At 45.0% G+C, this 7,500-nt stretch overlaps 1 protein-coding gene across 1 annotated transcript in view; it reads left to right on the top strand.

Moving 5' to 3' along the window:
- The window catches only part of otud7a (OTU deubiquitinase 7A), a 51,906-nt gene that overhangs the window by 269 nt on the left and 44,137 nt on the right, over positions 1-7,500 (top strand).

The raw sequence follows: 7,500 nt of genomic DNA, 5'->3' as shown, positions 1-7,500 counted from the left end.
GTCTACCACCACAAGTCTATCTGTCTGTCTGTCTGTCTATTTGGCTCTAAATCTGTATGTCCTTCTTTTTTTGTTTGTTACCCGTATAGCTGGGCCAATATGTGTGTTATTACACAATTTGTATTATTGCCCATTTATCATCAGAGTTCTTAGCCTGGGGACTATGACTCTCTTCGCAGAGACACAACGATAACGATGGGCTTGAAACTGAAATGTAATCGCTCTCGGGAACGCCCTCTGTTTGCTGATTGGCCGGAAATGCACCTGCCGGAATAAACAAAAGTGGATGAAGGTATTTCAGTACTGAAGGGAAAAGCAGAAGCAGGTCCTTTGTAGCTGAAAAGCTGAAGCAGGTCCTTTGTATAAGCGCTGTGGAGACAGGCATGTGTGGATGCAGTCTGTGTTGGAGAATCTGTGCATTTAATTGGAGTGGACCTTAGGGAAGCTGAGAGTGTTCTTGTGCTTTAGATCCTTTAGTATGGATAGAGTAGATATTATGTGACACAAGTCACATCAACTGACCCCATTCAGAGTTCTCAGGCCATCAGGACTTGGAAGTGGTTTGTTGATACTGTAGCATGTACTGGCTGGATAGGCCGATTCTGATGTGATGTACAAATGCTGCAGTTCGGTTCGTTGTGGGCCCAATTGTGGGCCCAGCAGCTTTTCTCATGAAAAGACACTACTAGAGCATTAGTACTACACTACATGTACTAGGGCAGCCAGACAGTTTTTACAACTTGTAAACTTTGTCATCATCACTTCCGTTTTAGTGGTTGTAAATCAAAATCGCTAAACTTTATCAGAGTAATTACTGTAGCTGTGCAGCCAGATGATATATTCAAGGGTAACGTCCAGGCTTCCGCGAAAAATAGGATTTGATTGAGGTTGAGTCAGTAGTAAGATGACAATTGTCCTAAAGGCTACTCAGAACAGCGGAAACAATAGTTTATTTTACTGTCTATGGAGATAAACAAGTGAGTCTGAAAGCCGATGGACCCGGAAAGAGATGTATTATCCCATTATGACATCATCACTTGATAAGCGAATAGGGACTAATGGTCCAAGTGTTGCCTTTATAATCTCCTCTGTGTCCAGTGAGAATGGCTGGTCTTGCCTCGGCCTTCATGGTCTGTCCCGTGTCCACTGAGGATTGCTGGTCCCACTGTGGGTGTTTCTCTAAGCCCCACAGAGTTGCTGTCTGCACTATGTGCTGTGTGTGTGGGTACAGTATGTGGGGTGGGCGTGAGGTGAGGTGGCCGGCCGGCCGGTGGTCCGTCCCGGTCCGGCGGGGTGATTGAGGAGGCGCGTGACAGCTTTATGGGCACTCCTCCTCAGGAGAGCTCCTTTGTGCCCTCTCAATGGAGCCCTGTCAGCAGGGGAGGGGGCTGGCACTCTCATTCACATACACACACACAGACGCATGCACACACACACATAGACGCATGCACACACACACATAGACGCACACACACACACACACACGCATGCACAGACTCACACACACACACACACACACACACACACACACACACACACACACACACACATACACACACACACACACACACACACACACACACACACACACACACACACACACACACACACACACACACTGTCAAGAGAGCAGAGGAGAGAGGAAAGGAGAGAACAGAGGAGAGGAAGGATAAAGTGAAATGATTTGAGAGAATATAGAAGAGGGGGAACATAAAAAGAGGAGAAAAGCCAAGAGAGCAGGGAAGAACAGAGGAGAGAAGAGGACAGGAGAGTAGAGGAGGGGTGAGGTGGAAGAGAGGAGAGGAGAGGTGAAGGGGAGAGAGGTGAAAAAAGACTGAAGAATAGAGAGGAAAGAAAGAAAGGAACCGAGAGAGGAACAGAGCGAGATAAAGGAGGAAAGGGAGAGAGAGTGAAACAGATCACCAGCCCAGAATGCAGAGAGCAGACGTGACCACTTGTGTGACAGTGTAGAGACCTTACCACCCACACCCACACACGCGCACACACACACACACACACACACCTCTCAGAGTCCTCCACCTGCAGCCCAGAGGATGATGGATGGATGTGCTCTGTTCTGCCCCCCTCTTCACTCTGAAGGGGCAGCAGTGGGCTGAAATCAGGTCTGAGTGTGTGTGTGTGCGTGTGTGTGTGTGAGAGTTAGAGGCGCACCTGTGAGTGGCTCCTACCCTTATGCCCCCCCGCGCCTCTCCCTCTCTCTCTCTCTCTCTCTTTCTCTCTCTCTCTCGCTCTCTCACGCTCTCTTATACACTCTCTCTCTCTCTCACACCTCCCACCCCCTTCTCTCCTTCTCTTTCTTTTTCTCTTCTGCCCTTCTCAGCCCTCCCCCCTCCAGCTGAGAGGCCTGCGATTGCCCGTACCTGGGCAAAAAAAGGCCAGCGCTAGCTAACATGACTCTCCAGCCTGGAGTACTAGGCTCCAGACCCCGCCAACATAACATAACATCAGCACTGCTCTCAGTATACAATGTGTTATGAGAGGCTTCATGTGATAGTGTTGCTTGATGCTTTGGATACAGTTGTGAGTGTATTTATAATAATGGATTGAATTTGAATGTCATTTTGTAACAATCTACCTCGTTATTACTCGTTAATAATCTAAGAATGTACCTAGCGGATCGTTAGAATGTGTCACGCCACGCGGTGCAGTGTTGTCGTGGAGACATGTTAGGGCTGGGTTGTGCAGCAGGGCGGTGGTTCAGTGCTCACAGGAAACACACTCCTGTGGGCGCCTCTCGCTCAAAGTGCCTAATGGCTAATGCTCATGGAAGCTGAGTGCTTATTGGGGAGCTCAGTATAATGTTGCCGGCACTCTGCTGCTCCAGTTGCGTGTTAGTGTCTGCTGGGTTGTAGGATGATACATGCAGCACAACATCTTTGTGGCGTTGTGGAGTGATGGTAATAAAACCTCTTTTCCATCTTCTCATGCTTACCAGATCATCACACCACTTTAAAAGGCTTTGAATTGCTCAGGGGAGTGCCCCCTGGTGGTGATATGCTGATATGACATTGTGTTCATTGTCGTTATTGGACAGTGCACAGAGGGTTAGTGTCACAATAGCCGCTTTTAAGTTGAACAGAAGACTTTCTATCTGTGTTTGTTTATTTTGGGGGAGTTTGGTTAGTGTCTCTCTCTCTCTCTCTCTCTCTCTCTCTGTGTGTGTGTGTGTGTGTGTGTGTGTGTGTTAGAGTGTGCGTATGTGTGTGTGCGCGCGCACGTGTGTGTGTGTGTGTGTGTGTGTGTGTGTGTGTATTGTGTCTGTATTTCCCAACCCTCTCCAGCCCGTTTTTAATAAGAGTCCCTGTTGGCCCGTAACAGAAGGCCGGCTTCAGTTAAACAGTGGAGCCCCAGGTCCCTGCCAGCCTTGATGCTGTTTATGAATGAGTGTGGCTAATCTAGTAATGGCCCCTTAATGCCTCCCACTGCCCCCATCTCGGTACTTACCCCACGGGGGGTCAGGGCAGTTTGCCCCTCTATGAATGAAGCAGGTTTGTAAATCTGAGTGGGGAGAAAAGAGGACCATTACAGGCAGGTTATTGACTTCTTCCTTTTCTAAGAGCTCCTGCCATTTCAGATCTGTTAGCGCCATTTGTGACGCAAACCATGAAGCATGTAAATGATAGTGCACAAGGAGAGGATCAGAGAAGAGATAAAGAGATGGAATGAAATGACCTGAGAAGGACATTAATGAAAGGAGGAAAAGAAGAAAAGAGGAGAGGAGAAGATAAGAGAAGAGAGGGGAGGAAGGGCACTTTTTCTTGCTGTGATGTGTGGTCCACTGACTGTACAGTCGGAGATGAAAACTGCTGATCAGTCTCTGTAAAGCTAAAGTAAGACATTCGAAATGCCAACGAAAGTTAAGGTTGCTTTTGATTGTAGTACAAAGACGCAAAACTGGTGGTCTAATTAGGGATTCTGTTGTCTTTGAAAGATTCTCTTATAGATGCATTTAACAGCAAACCACATTTAACACCTGCTTTTACAAGGCGGAAATATTTAGGCGCAAAATAGTCGTGCGCTTTCACAGGCAGTTTTAGTACATACAGGGGAATACATAAGCGCATTTTACGTTTCTCCTCCCATCTTTTTGCACAAACCTCCTGCTATCATCTGACACTCCCATAAATCCATATGCATGAGACGGAAAAGTGCAATTTGACATTCTTAGCTCCCGCGACACGTTGCGAAACAAATACGCCTGAAGTGGGCGCAAAAGCGTTAGCAGTGTTGGGGAGTAACGCATTACATGTAATTGAGTTACGTAATTTAATTACAAAATAAATGTAACAGTAATATATTACAGTTACTGTAGAAAAAATTGTAATTCAATTACAGGTACTTTTGACATTTTTCAAAATTACAATTTGAATTACATCTCAATATTGTCAGCAAAACCTTGCAAAGAATATTGTATGTAAAAATAACTGTTTCCCTCCACAGCCATAGTTTGATACGAGACCTTCTGATAGGCTCTATCACGTCTACAGCGCCATCAGCGTAGGCCTACATGCCTGCCTGTAAACGTGTTATGATTATCATTATATTATCCTCACAAAAAATGTGATGCTAATTCATGTATTGAATGCCCTTGCTGCCTTGTGCGCTTGTACAGAACTGCTCGGCAGCCTGTAGACCAAGGGCGAAATCTTTGCATGGATTTGGGGACTATATATATCATTAAAAAATCCGAAAAGTAATCAAAAAGTAATTAGTTACGTTACTCAGAAAAAGTAATTCAAATAGTTACACTACTATTACATTTTAAACAGGGTAACTTGTAACTGTAACACATTACATTTCTAAAGTAACCTTCCCAACACTGAGCGTTAGTACATCTGCCCCTGTCTCTCTCACATATATAAGCATGTTATGGATCGCTACAGGACACAGGCGATGGGAAGAGAGCTTACTGTAAATGCATCACTGAGGAGATACAGTAGAGTGAGATGTGTCCTCTGCACTGCTCCTCCTACTCCCCTCTCTTTCATGTGTACTGTGCATCACTCACATCATATGGCTAACGCCACAGCAGCTCTTCGTCATTGATGATTATAGGAGAGGAGAAATATCAGCTCCATCATGTAAGGGGCAGAGAGAGAGAGGGAGAGAGAGAGAGAGAGGCTGTGTGTGTGTGTGTGATAGAGAGAAAGAGAGAGAGAGAGAAAGACACAGAGAGAGAGAGAGAGGAGCCAAGATAGAGGCTGCCTATTATGCATTGGATACATAGGGGGATGATTCACCTCCAGCATGTGCACACTATAGGGAAAGATATTCACATTAGTAACTGACACACACACACACACACACACACACACACACACACACTTACATTTATGCACACACGCACACACACACACACACACACACACACACACACACACACACACATACACTCACTCAGAGGTAGGGTTGGGTACCGAAACACGGGTCTAGTATGGAACCGGTGCCGACGCAAACGGTAGTAACCATACCGAATGACAACGTGAATTTCGGTGCCTCATTTCGGTGCTTCATTTAAATGGCGTTTTTTTTTTTTTTTTTTTTTTTTTTTTTTTTTTTTTAATACAATGCATCACTGCACGCCATGCGCCATATCTAACTTCTTGCTCTGATAGCCCCACATCCAGACACAGCTAGCCAACATAATCACTAGATGCTTAAAGCAGAGGGATGCAGCACTTCCGTAGATTAGTGGACAGTGTTTGAGAGCTCACGTGTACGGTCAGGTAGCTCTTGTCAAAATCTCGCAGTACACAAAAGGCTATGAAACAACATCAACAGTATAGCCTACTTTACTCAATAACCTTGCTAATGAGCTAACTGGGATCCATTTGAAATGTTATCAGCAAACTGTAATGTGAAAACGTTGTTTCACGTGTGTTCCTTTTACAACATAATTACATTAGGCTACATTATTTTTTCATATGCATGACGCCAATGTAGGCCTAGTATCACAATGAATATGAAGATCACGCTAAATGTTAGCTTGCAAAACCATAAATATGCAGGTTACAAACATACCTCTGCGTTGATATCCCTGAGCTGTCAAACAGGCTAACCATCTCCGGCGTAGGTATCGCTTAAGCTGCTCATACAGGGGTAGCCAATGTTAGTGCATTGGCTACTATAGTTGCTCTTTTTTAAAAAAATCCCTGTGCTGGGTATCAAAACACTTCAACATCAGCACATGTAACATGTTTAAAACTATTCCGTGTTATGAGGGAAGACATATTTCTTGAAGCATTTGGGAACACACTGAACGAACTTGAAAGTCCCTCAACGTTACTTAGAAATGCGTTTGACCTGGCAGTTCTATGGCAAGCCATTTTAACTTAGCCTACCTTATAGCAAGCCACCTAGGCCTATATTGGATGAACATGAAAGCAGAGCTTACCATTGTGTGTGCACCCATGGCAAGCTGTTTTAACATTTAGATATATTATGCATAGAAGCAATGAGATATTGATAGTAAATTGAGTATAACAATTTATTAATTATATAATATAATTAATTTATAATTAATTATAACAAAATTGTTATAATGGGGTTACGGGGTAACCATATCTTGTTGGAGTGAACATATAAGGAGCTAAATATAAGATAAGATGCAGATACAACACAGCTAATGCTTGAAACAAATGATGTACTTGAACAGCCGTGCATATAGCCTATTCATGCTAGACCATTTCATTGTAAAAAAAAAAGAAAAAAAGTACCGGTTCAGGCACCGTTTTGGCACCGGCACCGTTTTAAAAGTATCGATTTGGCACCGGTATCGGATAAAACCCAAACGATACCCAACCCTACTCAGAGGTGTTGAAATTAAGAGGAAGGACCACACTCTCTCAGTAACCTTGACCCTGAGGCTCACTGTAGGGGTTTTGGGAAGCCATCACTCAATCAACACCTCTTTATGTAATCACCCCAGGGGCTCAGCACACACACACACACACACACACACACACACACACACACACACACACACACACACACACACACACACACACACACACACACACACACACACACACACACACACACACTCACACACACACACACACACACACACACACACACACACACACACATACACACACACACACACACACACACACACACACACACACACCTGCAGCCCAGTCCTCACACCCAGCTGTAGAGGGCACAGTGTGACCTGTTCCAGAGAGTGTGTTCCAAACGGGCCGCTGTGTGCGTAGAGCCAGATGTCAGCTGGTCTCTCCTGGTGCCCCAGTCCAGCACAGTGGTGCTCAACGCTGCATGTGACGTCAGTTAAAAGCCTTCATAGTCCATACACATATACAGCCTGAGCAGCTAGAGCCTCTCTCTCTCTCTCTCTCTCTCTCTCTCTCTCTCTCTCTCTCTCTCTCTCTCTCTCTCTCTCTCTCTCTCTCTCTCTCTCTCTCTCTCTCTCTCTCTCTCTCGTACTGTACTCGACTGTATATGTGTGTGTGTGTGTGT

Source organism: Sardina pilchardus, chromosome 10, assembly GCF_963854185.1.
Source record: "Sardina pilchardus chromosome 10, fSarPil1.1, whole genome shotgun sequence".
Taxonomy (NCBI): domain Eukaryota; kingdom Metazoa; phylum Chordata; class Actinopteri; order Clupeiformes; family Clupeidae; genus Sardina; species Sardina pilchardus.
This window is presented reverse-complemented; position numbering and strand designations above follow the sequence as displayed.